General features: G+C 63.0%; 1 long non-coding RNA gene across 1 annotated transcript; it reads left to right on the forward strand.

Moving 5' to 3' along the window:
- The first annotated feature begins 11,864 nt into the window (after window positions 1-11,864).
- On the forward strand, window positions 11,865-13,952 carry LOC124522534 (uncharacterized). The gene is made up of 2 exons (XR_006964802.1): window positions 11,865-12,106; window positions 12,228-13,952. It is a non-coding gene; the product is annotated as an uncharacterized LOC124522534 (long non-coding RNA).
- Window positions 13,953-14,668: the final 716 nt, after the last annotated feature.

The following is a 14,668-nucleotide window of genomic DNA, read 5'->3' on the forward strand; positions in this document are numbered from 1 at the left end:
AGGACACCAGCGAGCGGGGGTGCGGTGGCTCTGTCGGCGGGTGATGCTTCTCACAACACGTTTGAAGGGGTCTCCGGTTCTCAGGGAAGCGTGGCCCCTGGAGGCTGTCGGTGCCCCCCCACCCCTCACCGCTGCCTCGCAGGGGACACGCCTGTGCTCGCTTTGGGGCTCCCGCATCATCGGCCCCCACATCTGCTCACAGGGCTTCCTGGACTCAGCCCACAAGGCTCACGGCACAGCCGGAGATGAACATAGGACACCTGTCTCCTCGACTCTCGCACACGCTCTGTTGTCCCACGCACAAACACAAATGGAAAGATGAATTTACTCAGAATTTCAAGACAACGGTAAACCACGGGCTCTTCTGAGCATGGGCCCCCCCCCCCACCAGCTGCTCCTCCGTGAAGCCAGCCCTGTCTCTTGGTGACTTTTGCTAAAATACCTGTTTTGGCTGGTGGGTTGGGGGCCTGGTGGGAAAGCAGGGGCCTGGGGCTGGAGGAGGGGCTCCCTCTGGACCCCGGGAAGTCCCTTAGCGCTGGGTGTTGGGGCCCCTAGCTGGTGGGCGTGCCCCATCCTATCGGATCCCCTGCCCCTAGTGCAGCAGCCACAGCCACCAAAACACGAGACTGTTTGTGCCTCTCCCATTTGTGGACAGACTGGGCATGAGCCCCGTCTCCCCTGCTCTGCGGCTCCGGGCCCACCTCCTGGCCCCCACCTCTGTTCCTCGGCTCCTTGAAGAAACCAAGCCTACCTGGCTTCTGCCTAGGGGGCCCGTCTTCCCCACCCGTCTCAGAGCTCCGTCTCCTCCTCCTGGAAGCCTCCCTGGCCCTCTCCTTCCTCCAGCCGGGTCCTACGTGCCCAGGGCCCCCCAGACTTACATGCTGTGGTCTCTTCCTGGGCTCGTGTGCCCTTGTGGCCTCGATATCTAGTACCGTGTCTGGAACATCACAAGAGCCCTCTTCAGGAGGGTGGATGACCACGGATAGGAAGAGATAGATAAGGATGGACGGGAGGACAAACGGACAGACGGATGGATGGGCAGGCGGGCGGCTGGGTGGGTGGATGGATGTGTGGGTGACTGGACCAGTAGGTGGGTCGGTGGGTGCGTGTAACCAGTGGAGTCTCAACTCCTAACTCTCTTGGCCTCATCTTGTGGGTCCTGTATCAGCCCAGAGCTTTCAGAGATGAGAATCAGGAGGCGCAGCCCGGACAGGGGACCTGGGCGGCCGCACCCTGAGGACTCTCTCTGTGCCTCCCCCTGGTGACCTCGTCAGGAGTCAACGCCCAGAGCCAAGCGGAGTCTGCTGGCCAAGGCCTGGGCTGCCAGGGGGGTGGAGCCCGGCGGCTGGGTTTCCCCGTGGGGACGGAGCCCGCAGAGCTGCGTCGGCCAAGAATTACGCGTGGCCCCTGCTAGTCTCGTGGCACAGAGCCCACCGCTCAGGAGTGGGGTGTGCTGGGGAGCAGTCTGCCCCGTGATAGCCCCCCAGAAGGCCGTGTTCGCATCTCCACCTGGCAAAACCATGCAGAACTAGTGGGGATACAGAGGAAGACCCCAGGGTCCCAGGGTTCTCTTTGGCGGGGGGGGGGGGGGGGAGGCACAGTGGCAGAGCTGGGGGCGGGACACGGGCCACGTGACATGGTTTTTGCTCGGAAGGTCCCCTGAAAGCTTCCCAAATACGGTCCATGCCACTTCATAGAAGATTGCAAGCTCCTCCCTTGTGCACAAAAGACCCTCTTTATTTCAGGCGGCAGCTGCGAAGGGAACGGCTCCCTCCTCCAGAGGGGACCTGGTGAAAGCCGACCCTTGTCCCCAGGTGTCCCGTGAGACCTCAGCTACAACATCAAAGAAGAGCTCAGTTTGAGAAACAAAAATGGACTTAACTCGTAAAAGACACAATTAGCCCGGTCACTCGTCCCTTCCAAATGGAAGGTCACCTGCCAAGGGACAGCCCCTCCCCCCAGGTGTGTCCCCCCCCCCCCCCCCCCCAGGAAGCTACCCCCAGGAGCAGGTGGAGAGGAGGATGTGGTGCCCACGGTAGCCCTTCCGCCAGGGAATTCACACTCCCCCCCGGACGACAGCCCCCCTTCATGGTGGCCGGCTGGTTCCACGTCCGCAGGTGAGCCCTGGGAGTCAGCCCCCCGGCAGGGGCCGATTATGGGAACCCCTTCCGGGAGGAGACGTCCTCCGGCCAGGGCCTGGACGCCCAGCACAGCCCTGCAGAGGGCAGCTCGTGAACAAAGACCAGGTAAGGATATAAATCAGCCCCCGGATCACATTTCCTGCTCTGAAAGGTTCTGTAAAACATGGGAGAAAATTGACCTGTCAGGGGGGATAGATGGGCCGCGATAGTGGCCGCCATCTGGGGGCCCGTTCTCCACCCTTGGGGGTCCCACCTGCACTGGCCGCCCTCGTCCTGCCAGGGGCTGGGCTTCTGTGGCCTGGGCCGCCCCTGGGCAGAAGCCAGGGAGGAGAAGGGGTGGCCCATCTACCAGGCCACCCCGGTGGCGGTGGGAGGGGAGGGGTTGGCTCCTCACCCCTACCCCCGGCACACCCTGAGGGAGGAGGCCCACTGCCTGAGCCGTCAGGCTATAAAACGGATGGAGACCAGAGATGGTGTCGGCAGACAGCTAGAGTACCTTTTAAAAAATGTAATCTCTTTTTATGTCCCCTCCCCCTCCCCCCAACCTCCCAGTCACCCCTCCCCCTTCCTGCAGCACAGGCTGGCGGTGACCTTGATGCCTGGACCTTGGCGTGGGACAGCCAGAGCCCTCAAGGACGCCCTCATCACCTTGGGGGGTTCCGTGGTGGAAACAGGACGTGGGGCTGGAGTGGGCGGGGGCGGGGGGAGCACAGAGCCCGAGCAGGCTGTGGCCCCGGGGCCGGGCGCCACCCCTGCCGTGGTGACCCCAGCACCTGCAACTCCCACAGGCCCGGGGCTGAGATGGGACCAGCCTTGGGAGGCCTGGACACCCCAGACCTCGGCGTGTGGCCGCCTCTACTGTCCCCCCACGGTCCTCGGGGTGTTGGGGGCCCCTGGTCTCCTGGGAGCTGGGCCTCCTACACAGTTACAGCAGTAACTGTTGTCTGAAGCCCCGGCTTTGGCTCCGGAGAGCTCCAGGGCTCACCCGGGCTTGGGCCGCCCATCTGGCCCCTTCTGGTGCCGGACCACGGCCACAGAGCCCCCAGGGCCTGACGGCCCCCCACTGAGGGGAAAAGCCAAGAAAAATTAAGGGAGGGCCCTGGAGCCGAGCAGGAGGGAGAAGACAGGCGGAATCAGGTCCAGCAACAAGCTACTGAAAGGCGCAAACACCCTCACCTCCAGGGGCGCAGCGCCCAGGCTGCGGGGCCAGGATCGTGGACCCGGGAGCCGCAGCCTGCATGGCTCTCGGTGGGGTGACCAGGTGTCAGAGGGGCAGCAGCTGGAGAAGGCCAGGGAGCAGGTCAGGGTGCAGGGAGGGGGCGTGCGGGAGCCAGGGGTCCGTGCAGGCGGGGACTGTCAGGTGAGGCACTTGTCCTCTGTCCGCCTCGGCGGAGGACAGGCTGCTGGGGGCAGGATGGGAGGGGGTGCATAGGTGGAGAGATACCCAGAGACAGAGAGAGACACAAGGAGAGGACGTGGGGACCAAGGCCCCACAGCACAGAGCGTGCAGGCCACGCGGCTGTGGGGCTGCCCGGGGATGTCGCCCCCCTTCTCAGCTGGACGGACCAGAGGCTCCGGGGACTGGGGCCCTAGACTCACCACACAGGGGATGAGGGCCTAAGAACGGGGAAGGTGGCCTCTGAATTCAGGCCTCACTCAGGCACTGCCCTCTCCCGGGTCCCCACTAGCTGCCCAGGCACCACTGGCCCCGAGACTGGCCCAGCCCAGCACCTCGGCTCTGACCCTGTGTGGCTGGCTGACAGCTGATGGGTCTCCACACCCTCCCAGAATCCCCTCTGGAACAATGGCCCTTTCAGGCCACTCGCTGGCAAGGGTAGGCCTGGCTGGAGGCCTGTGGCCTGGCAGTGAGCAGAGGGATGACTGATAAGGAAAACAGGGCAAGGAGACACCCAGATCCAGTCCCAAGGGAGGTGGGGTCCCCCCAGTTCCCCAGCTCCCGGGGATGCCGGGCCCCTGGGGGACGGAGGGCTGCTAGGCAAGGCCGGCTCATCCTCTCCCTCCGAGCCGTTCTCCATCCTTAGGGCTTGGGGGGCAGAGAGGAGGTCCCTGAGGGCCGCGGTGGGGGCACAGTGAGCCTGAGCGGCCGATGTGGTGGTCAAAGGGCACGTGTGGGGAGCTCGTGGACGGGCAGGGCTGCGGGTGTGGGTGGGATGCCCCCACCACCTCACAAAGCCCTCTTTGCAGGGTCTCCCCTAGCACTCGCCTGCCCACCCCACCCCTGCACTCCCATCGCCTGGACGCTGCCTCCCCCCCAGCCCCCTGTCTCCCCTGGGAACGCCCACCCCTTGCTGTGGCCCCAGCTTTGGGCACCAACTCTCCACCCTGGGATTCTCCAGCCTCAGCCCCCACCTGAGCATGCACTTCTGGGTCCAAGAGCACACACGGCCCCAGCCTCAGGCTCCCCGGGGCGTGGGGGTGGACAGTGGGAACGGGGTAGACGCCTCCTCTTACACACGCACACACTCGTGCACACGCATGTCCGTGCACACGTTCCTTCCCACCCTGTGGATCCCTTACCCCAGGCTCTCAAATGGGGGGCTGAGAGTGGCCTGTCTGGCAGCCGCACGGGCACAGCGAGTTTGGGGTGCTTGTGGACGATGGAAGTTACGAGAGGCTAAACTTCACACCAGTGTCCCCACGGTGCCAGGTGTCATCACCCCCTCCTCCCTCCAGGTCACCAGGGCGCATCTCTGGGTCTGCGACTTCTCCCTCCTCCCTCGTTGCTGCTGCCCCCACGGCCCCTGGCCAGTTCGGGGAACCTGCGGGGGCCAGTCCGTAGAGCCTGTCCTGAGCGGGTCCCCTCGCTGCCTGGGTCTCATACCCCAAATGGCAGACAGGGGTTGATTCTTTGGGGGCTCTTGTCTGAGTTGTCTAACCCTTCACGGTACCAGCCCTAGAGGGGCCCTGGATTGTGCCTCAGGGTGTCTCCCACAGCTCAGCCTGAGTCTCTGCTGGTTTCGTGTTCTCTGGCCTGGGGCCTGGCCCCGTGTCCCCGGACGTCTTGCCTGGTTACATCCTGTCTGGTGGCCCCTCCCCCCGTGCCCCAGCCTGCCTCCTCCTCCAGTCTCCACCTGAAATCCTTGATATTAAGAGCTACATCCCGGTTGGCCCAGACACAGGCTTAAGTAGGGCAGGCCTCGGCTCCCTGGGGGCAGGTGGCAGAAAAGCAGGTTACAGCCAGCGAGCAGAACCCATCAGGAAGCGAGGGTGGAGGGTGGAGGGTGGGTGGGCTTTGGGCGGTACGCGGGGCGGGGTTTTCAGGGCCTCCCCAGTCCCCCTGGGCAAACCGAAGGGCGGTCCACGGTTGGACAACCACTTGCCCAAGGTCACTTAGGGTCCCCACGTTCAGGGACACTGCAAAGGGCTACCTGAGGGACAGGCATCGAATACATCCCCATTTGGTCCCCGGTTTTGATGGTGATTTTTTTTAAAGGCGACTTTATTTTTCTATTTCTCAAAAAAACTAACTTTTCCAACTTGAATGAGACAGAGAAAGCTCCTGGAGCCGGCGAGGTCGGGTGCCCACTGTGGAACTGCCCACGAAGGGCCACCTGCTGGGGGAGGTGGACAGTGAACACAAATGCAGGGGTTGGGGGCAGAGGGGGCTTGGAGGCTGAGACCACCGGGTCCAGGGGGCTGGCGGCACCCCCTGGCTGTTCCTGGTACAGCACATCGGGGGAGCCTGTGGATTGGGGGACCCCTGTTTTGCAGGATTGGGAGCCGGATGCCCTGTCCACTAACCCCCGCCTCACAGCTGACCCCAGCCCCCCAGCCTCCCTGGAGCCGGACAGGACCACGGCTCCCCCTCCCCAGACACACCTCTCTCTCCCACAAAATAATTTAATGCAACTTAATGGCTTGAAGTTGATGTAAAAATTACAGGCGTGTGGGGGTGGGGTGGGGTGGGGGCCTCGTAAGAAATCTTTTTGAAAATATAATTGAGTTAATGGAGCCATAACTGTGTCTCGTTTTGGGGGTAATTGGCCTGCTTTTTGTCACTCTGTCCATTTACATACTCCTGTTTTCTTTTCTCTATTGATTTTTTCTTTATAAAGTGGGCCACTTTACTGCAATTTTTAAAGCCCCAGTGATGAATAAAAACCTTATCTTCCCACTCATTAAGACACAGGAATTAGCTGGGCTCGGAGCCCCACCAGCCAATTTGTGTAACAATCCTGGGCTGCCTTGTTTTGGCTGAGGCTGGGGGGGCTGTCTGCCTAAGGCCAGGCCGAGGGGTTCAAAGGCAGCTAGGCTGGCTGAGCCAATTTCCGGGAGGCGGATCGGGGTGAGGGAAGCCTCCAGAGGGGGTCCACATCCAGAGGAAAGAGGCGGAGGACTGAAGGCCTCCCAGGAATCTGGGTCCCCTAGACTGTGACCTTGAGACGCCCTTCCCCGGCCCCTGCTGAAGCGGCCTTGGGCCCCTCCCTCATCTGCACCTGCCTCCTGGTGGCTGAAACCCAGAGGCCCCACCCACCTGCCTTTGACTGCAGACCGAGGTCACATTTCCTAAAGGAAATTTTGTTTCAATTATAAAATCTATACACACACAAAATAAATGAAGCCAATGGCACGTGGGACACAAAGCAAAAGTAGCAACCCCCCAGCTCCCCTGGTCTCCAGAGGCAACATCTAGGAGCCGCTCGCTCGTGCCCCCTGCAGCTTGGCTGTTTTGTTGAATCTCACTCGCTGGGGGGTGTCCCGGGACTCGGGATTTTTCAGTTCTAATTCCCGGACGGTCCCGGGGAAACTGGGACAGATGCTCAGCTTATGTGAATTTAGCCAACCTCCCGCTGCTGGACGTTTGGGTTGCTTCTGGTGTCTCAGCGTAACAAATGTTGCAGCAGAGGACATCTCTGTTCACACATTTTTGTGCTCTTGTGCAAGCGTCTGGAAGACACAGTTCCTGGAAGAGAAGCTGCTAGGGAAAAGGCAAGCGTGTTTCAAATTTTGATGGCTATTGCCAAATTGCCCAGCAACAGCGGGCCAACTTACACCCCTACCAAGCGTGAGAGCTTCCTTCCCGCCATCGTTTTGGCCTCCCTCATCCGACAGGTGACAACTAAGGTCCAGTTGGATTTTTATTTTAATCAGTTTTATTGCTACATGATTTAGATACAATAAAAGGCACACAGTTTAAAGGGTACAGTTCGATGAGTGTGGACAAATGTATAGAGGCATATAACAGGCCCCACAATTGAGACAGAACATTCCAGCACCCCAGGACAGTTCCTTCGAGGCCCCTTTTCGGTGTGTCTCATACCTGATGGCAGTCCCAGCGGCCACGCCACGGATTCCCTTCCTGTCACTCCGGAATGCTTTCGCCTTTTCCAGAATTTCACACAAAGGGAATCATGCGGAATGCACCGAGCCAGGAGACGATCCACTCAGCACCACGATTTTGAGACTCGTGCGGATCGTTCTCTCTGTGCACGTTCTTACTGCCGGGTAGTGACCGCGGCCTGGCTGGGTTTGTGGCGTCCACTCTGGTTGGACGCTTGGGCTGTTCCAGCGTGGGGCTCTTCGTGAACGTTCGAGTGTGAGGCCGCAGGTGGAGGCGTGTCCTCACCTGGCTGCACACCGCGCAGAGGAATGGCTGGGCCACGCGGGGCTTCTCCCTGTGCTGCGTCCCGTGGGGCTGGGCCTCGGGCACTCCCAGCAGCCCAGCTCCACGCGGCCACGCTGGGGGCTGTGTGGCCACGTCTCATTGCAGCATCTGTCTTTGCCTGATTAGCCTGCTGCCTTTTGACATTTGTTAACAACGAAGCTTTTATCATGCAGACATTTCAAACGTTTTGTGTAATACATTTCTCCTTCTGTTGGTGGTTTTGGGTTTTACCAGTCTCCCTTTAGACCCCAGTTGTGATGCCTTTGTAGCCATAAACTGGCCCCTCAGGCTGACCCTCACTTACCCTTAGGTGTCTCCAAAGCACAGGAACACCCCCCACTCCCGGGCTCGTAAAGCCCATCTCCCTCCTCTCCGGCCACACTGGGGTCCACCAGGAGCTTATTGGAAAACAGCACAGAGACGGACATCAGTGCCCCCAGGGGGACCGACACCCACACCGAGGGTCCTGTCCTGCGTCTGCACGGCTTGGCCTATCTCTATCACCCCCGACCGCAGGCCTCAGCCCCAGGTCAAGGAGGCTGGAAGTTATGACTATAAGCCACAGCCACCTGCAGCGTGAGCCTGCGTGCAGGGGCGTGGTCCAGAGAGACTGCTCAGCAGGACACGGAGTGAGGTCCCCGTCACGTCAGCCCTGACCAGGGAGCCAAAGCTGCCTGTTCCACCAGGGCTCAAGGAGCCCCACCTCTGTCCCCTCTTCTTCCTGGCACACGGGTGCGGCCACGGTTACCGTGGGCCATGTCCGGTCAGCGGTTTCGGCTCCTTCTGCGACCCGTTTCCCCTTCCCAGCCGGGCCCCCCCCCCACTGCCAGCCAGCCCCCCAGGGAGGAGCCCTCTCTTCTCGTCACTCCTCTGGCCGCATTTGCTTTGCCAAGCCTTTCCCTCCAGCTCAGGTCAGCTGCCACTCAACTATGCCTTGACCTGTGACAGCGCTGTCACTGACTGCCCTCGGCCGAATGGTGTGTCCTCCCAGAGCCTCAGGATATGGCCCCCCGTAGAGTAAGGGCCTTTGCAGGTGTAATTAAGGTAAGGATTTCGAGACACCATGGAATAGGCGAGCCCGAAACCAGGTGTCCTTTTAGGAAGAGGACAGGTCGCACCTCGCAGGGGGCAGAGGGGAAGGCCAGGCCGTGTGGGGATGCACCAGGGGGGGCTGCAGTGATGCAGCCACAGCCAAGGGAAGCCAGGGATGACCCGGGGGGCCCAGGAATGGGGCACAGGCACGGCAGGGCCCTCCCTCAGAGCCACCGGCGAGCAGAGCCTGCCGACACCGGCCCGGATCTGGGCCTGCTGGCCTCCAGAGCCGGGAGAGAATCCACCGCTGTGTTTGTGGTCCTTTGTTATGGCAGGTCCCAGGCCGGGGGCTCCCTGTGCTTCCCCCGAAGCAGGGCCCGAGACAAGGGCCCCTGGGAGGTGACCCCAGAGTGTAGGAGTGAGAAGGTGATGAAGGAAAGCCCGATGCAGGTGCACTGACAGGGGCTGCACGTGGGCAAGTGGGGCCACACCCCCCCCCAAAACGTGGTTCAGAAAGGTCCCACGAATGCTCACGCTCGGGGACACCGGCGGCCCCTATGCGGGAGGACCTCTGCGGGCCCCCAGCCCAGCGCACACACAAGCGCTCCAGACGTCTGCACGTGGTGAGCTGGACAGTCCCGGGGACTCAGCGGGCCGACGGGTCTCAGCAGCCCCTGCCCCCGCGGGAATCCAGCTCCTGCTCTGAGCCCCCAGTGTGCCCACCCCGGGAGCGCCTCGATTGTCAAGCTGGGATGCCCACCAGGCAGACAAAGAGGTGTGTGGAGGGCACCGGCAAAACCAGGAAGCCAAAACTTCTCGGAGATAATCTGACACGCAGTGGTGCCAAAGGGCACCAAAGCACTCACCTCGGCCGGGCTCAGCCAGGTTCTGATGGGGGAGGGGGGGGCCCGGCTCAGCCAGGTTCTGATGGGGGAGGGGGGGCCCGGCTCAGTCAGGTTCTGATGGGGGAGGGGGGGCCCGGCTCAGTCAGGTTCTGATGGGGGAGGGGGGGGCCGCTCAGCCAGGTTCTGATGGGGGAGGGGGGGCCCGGCTCAGTCAGGTTCTGATGGGGGAGGGGGGGGGCCCGGCTCAGTCAGGTTCTGATGGGGGAGGGGGGGGGCCCGGCTCAGCCAGGTTCTGATGGGGGGGGGCCGGCTCAGTCAGGTTCTGATGGGGGAGGGGGGGGGCCCGGCTCAGTCAGGTTCTGATGGGGGAGGGAGGGGCCCGGCTCGGCCAGGTTCTGATGGGGGAGGGGGGGGGCCCCGGCTCGGCCAGGTTCTGATGGGGGAGGGGGGGCCCGGCTCAGCCAGGTTCTGATGGGGGAGGGGGGGGCCCGGCTCGGCCAGGTTCTGATGGGGGAGGGGGGGGGGGCCCGGCTCGGCCAGGTTCTGATGGGGAGGGGGGGCCCGGCTCGGCCAGGTTCTGATGGGGGAGGGGGGGCCCGGCTCAGCCAGGTTCTGATGGGGGAGGGGGGGCCCGGCTCAGTCAGGTTCTGATGGGGGAGGGGGGGGCCCAGCTCGGCCAGGTTCTGATGGGGGAGGGGGGGCCCAGCTCGGCCAGGTTCTGATGGGGGAGGGGGACACCTGAGCTTCCGGGACCCCAGTCCCTTGCCCAGTGCCCCTGCCGGGACCTCCCCCAATGGCCTGTCCCCAGGGGCTCACCCCTGCAAGAGACGCCAGCTCCTGCCTCTGCTTCTGCCCAGGGCTCCTCTGGATATCCTTGCCCTCTGGTCTCATCTGTCCCTCTCACGCGGGCTCCCCCATACCCACCACCTCCCGTGGACACCACCTCCTAACGCACACCTCAGCTCACAGCAAGAGCCGGTCCAGCCTCAAGTGTGGCCGGTTTACGGGGAGGGGTGAGTCCACCCGGGGTGAGTGCCTGAGTCTGTGATTTTACGCTTCCCCAGAAGCAGCCAGTGTCCCAGTGTCTGCTGCTCCGCAGTGAGGCAAGGGGGGGGAGGGTGGAGGGGGCAGGGGGGGGGGCGAGCCTGCTCCCTGCATGGGCTGTGGGCAGTGGAGGCAGTTAACGTGGTGGGGGCTGTCCTGGGCGGCCTAGTGCCCCCGCCCCCCCTCCACTCGAGGACAACCCCTGCCCAACTTCCCCTCCTCCCCTCCCCCACCCCAGACCGCCCCAGGCTGGTGGGGGAAGGGCGCTGGCCCAGGGAGACCGGCAGCCACAGCATCGAAAGGGCGCGTGGCACCAACTTTCTAGCAAAGAAGAGTCTGTAGGACGAAGCAGCGTGAGGACAGCGAGAGGGACCCAGGTTAGAGCTTGGGGTGAGCTAGGCGCTGGCAGAGGAAACTGGGGTGCCCTCCTTTTTAGCTCTGGGCAGACCTTTTTGGGGAAAGTGGCCCTCCGCGCACATTTAGGAGGAGCCCCAAGGGTCCGATGTGCAGGCCGGCCCTTTGCAGCCCCGCTGGCCCCTGCCGAGAGAGGCCCTCGGACTCTAAGGACGTACGGGCACCAGGGCCCTCACGGTGCCAGGCCCCCTCCTGAGGGCGTCCCTTGCGCTTGCTCACCAGGAACCCCTGTGGGGGGGGGGTGGCGGGGCCCGTCACTGGCTCTCCCTGCAGACAAGGAAACGGGCACAGAGGGGTTGAGTGGCCTCACCCAGGGCACGCAGCACCCGGCCACACAGAGGGTGGTGTGGCACCCATCACACCCGGCCCTGGCGTTAGCCCAGCAAAGCAAGGCAGAGGCACTGGAGCCCAGTTCTCAGTCTTCGTTTCTCCGACATTGCAACTGTCCATGTAGTTCCCCAGCCCAGGGCCTCTCTTCTTCTTCTTTTTCTTTACTGTTTGTTTATTTTTGAGAGAGAGAGAGAGAGAGAGAGAGAGAGAGCGAGCACGAGCAGGGGAGGGGCAGAGACAGAGGAAGACACAGAATCCGAAGCAGGCTCCAGGCTCTGAGCCGTCAGCACGGGGCCCGACGCGGGGCTCGAACTCGTGAACCGTGAGACCGTGCCCTGACCGGAAGCTGAATGCTTAACCGGAAGCTGAATGCTTAACCGGAAGTTGAATGCTTAACCGGAAGTTGAATGCTTAACCGGAAGCTGAATGCTTAACCGGCTGAGCCCCCCGGGCACCCCCACCAGGCTTCCCTTCTTACGAACGTACAGATGCTTTACAGGCTGGGTCATGTGAGCCCCAGGCGCCCCACCCTCTTCCTGAAAGGACCTTTTCCTGCCAGCTCCTTCCAGGGTCGTGCCTGACGCAGCAGCTTCGGGAGGCCCTGCTGGCCGTGCCACCCAGGGTCTCACCCCCAAGCAGGCACCGCACCAGCGGCCCGGCCCCAGAGCCTCCAGGTAAGCAGGTCCGTGCGCCACGGTCTCTGCGTTTCCAATTCCCAGCACTGCTTCCGGGCGGGGGGTGGGGGGTCCCGGGGCCACGCCGAGAAGGCAAGCCTACCCTGGTTGTGGCCACCAGGTGTTGCCAGGAGCTGAGCCCACGGCCCAGACCCACCCCAGCGCATCACGTGACCAATGTGTGGCCTGCTCGGATTGGCCAGCCTCGGCCGTGCACCTGCCCCACCTGCATGACACCCTGAAGTTGAAGCCTGAGCAGAGGGGCCGCTGCTGGGAGGTGTCCCCCGGGCCTCACTTTGTAACCAGAAGGAGAGGTGTGTGTGTGTCTCAGCCCCTTCCAGGCAGGCAAGACCCACACTGTCTGAGAGCCTCCCTTCCACTCCACGCGGGGGGCCCTTGGTGGCGGAGTGAGGACTGGCGAGGGCCTGGGCGTCACCCTTGCCTGCATGAGGTCCCGGGCTGTGAGAACGTGGGCCTGTGGTTTGGGGCCTGTCACAGCACAGCTGGGGCTGGAGGGAGAGCGTCCACTCCCAAGCAAGGTCACCGGCTGCCAGTCCAAAGTCCCAGGGCTGAGGGGACTCAGTTCCCAGGGGACCCCCACTTGCAGCTGAGGCTGGTTGCACCTACGGGGGCCTCGCCACCTTTCCTGCTTCCTGTCCCACACCGGTTAGTGTGAGGTCACCCTGGGGGCACCCAAGGTATGTGCACGTCCACAGACAGCGTGACAAGCACCCGTGACGTCTACTCAGGCGAGGCCCTGTCCGGGGCTGGAGGCGGAAGGAGCTCTTATGTTGGGGGTCGGGGCTCCCCACGGTTGCAGACACGCTGGGATGCCTAACGAGGCTGCACGCCAGCGTGAGGGCGCTGGCCGGTGTCGGCCCGGAGCCATTGGGACGGGGCTGCTGTCACCCACGATGGCCGATGCGGCAGGGAGAGGGGACCGCTGACTTGGCTCTCAGGGCCCGAGTCCAGTCCCAGCTTCGGCACCGCAGGTCTGGTGACAAGGTGGGTCTCAGCGCTTCCTACTTCGGAGCCGGGAGCCCGGCTCAAGTCGGGGAGCAGGTATCTCTCTCCGCCTTCCAGGAATCCTGTGAACGTGTTCTGTCCTCTGGGCGCTGGGGCTGTAGAGGGCCGTGGAGATCTCCTCCGGGGAGACCCGGAGAGGGGGCGGCTTGGGCCGGCCTCTTGTCCTCACTGTACCTTCCGGAAGTAGAGCAGAGAGCCCCAGGGAGGAAGGCTGAGAGGTTCCTGCCCACCGGGGACAGGGGCCCAGCAGGACGTGGTCAGAAGCCATTCCCCGGCCCTCACACCCCCTCTCCCCTCTTCACTCCTGGGCCAGGACGGGGGCTCCGGTAGGACACAGACACAGAGACCGAGCAGTGTCACTCTGAGAGACACTCATGGGAGGAAAGGCCCAGAGATCAGAGAGGCCTCCACAGCGCCAAGCCTCCAGCCCCAGAGCGAGGCCAGGCCTCCCAGGATGGAGCCATGGGGAGGCCGAGAAGGGACAGAAGAGGGGGACTGGAGGGGAGAGCTGGCGTCCCCGTGTGTGCCAGGCGGCCTCCCGGACATCAGGCACACCTGAGGCCTGGGCCCCGGGAGCTGTGTTTCTGTCTGGTCCCCAGAACTGGCCCGTGTCCCAGAGTGGAAGGCTGGCCGGACAGAGCCTGGGGTCCCAGGGAAGGAAGAGCAGGGGCTAAAGTGGGTAAGTGAGCAGAGCTCCAGGAAAGTCCCAGTTGGAAAAATTACTCGTAAGTGCTCAGGAAGCATTAGAACATAGAGACTGCTAACGAGCCCTATTGAGATTAAATCAGGAGCCCGATAAACATTGTCATCTGGTTGCAAAGGGCAAAGGCTCTCCTTACCATGGTTCTCCTGGTGTTGGGGGAGGAAGGGGGTGCCTCACACCCTCCCATCTCTGAAGGGGTCCTGGGAGGCCTGCAGGTGTCTGGGCCAGGGTTCTGGCCCCTGGGGCACCCCTCCAACCCAACAGGCTGAAAGATCCTGGCCCCAGGAACACCCACCTGTCTGAGGGCTGAGAAGTGGGGCCCAGGGCCCCTTACCCACCCCACCCCCATCCCAGAGGCTATCCCAGAACGCTTTGGGCCGGGGCTGTTGCCCAAAGTATGACCCCCAAGCTTCTCTAGAAGGGAGGGAAGGGTCTGAGCCCCTGAGGCCACACCTCCACCCCCATCACCTCTCATCCTGTACAAGCGCCCAGACTAAGTGGACTTTGTTTGTCTGGGGGTAAAATCCCCATCTACAGGTGCCATCACTGTTACCCTGGCCCTCCCCAGGGGTGCTGCTGGCTGTTCCTGGAGTGAGGAACATGCCTTGGGTCCCACTCTGCCCACCTTGTGCTCAGACCGTATCAGCGTCCCCCTTCCTAAGCCTGGGCCTGGCCTTAGGGGTCCCCTTGCAGCCCCCACCCATTATAGGACGGACCCTGAGCCCTCAGCATATTCCCAGGGGGTATGTAGGAAGCAAAGTCCCCTGCCCCCTGTGGTGAGAGGGATGGCCTGGTGCTGGGCTGGGGGCAAGACTGCCTTCTCCTACTCTGGG

Source organism: Lynx rufus, unplaced genomic scaffold (genome assembly GCF_022079265.1).
Source record: "Lynx rufus isolate CCGP_SWC_20201006 ecotype Redwood Valley unplaced genomic scaffold, mLynRuf1.p SCAF_37, whole genome shotgun sequence".
In the NCBI taxonomy this organism is placed as follows: Eukaryota; Metazoa; Chordata; class Mammalia; order Carnivora; family Felidae; genus Lynx; species Lynx rufus.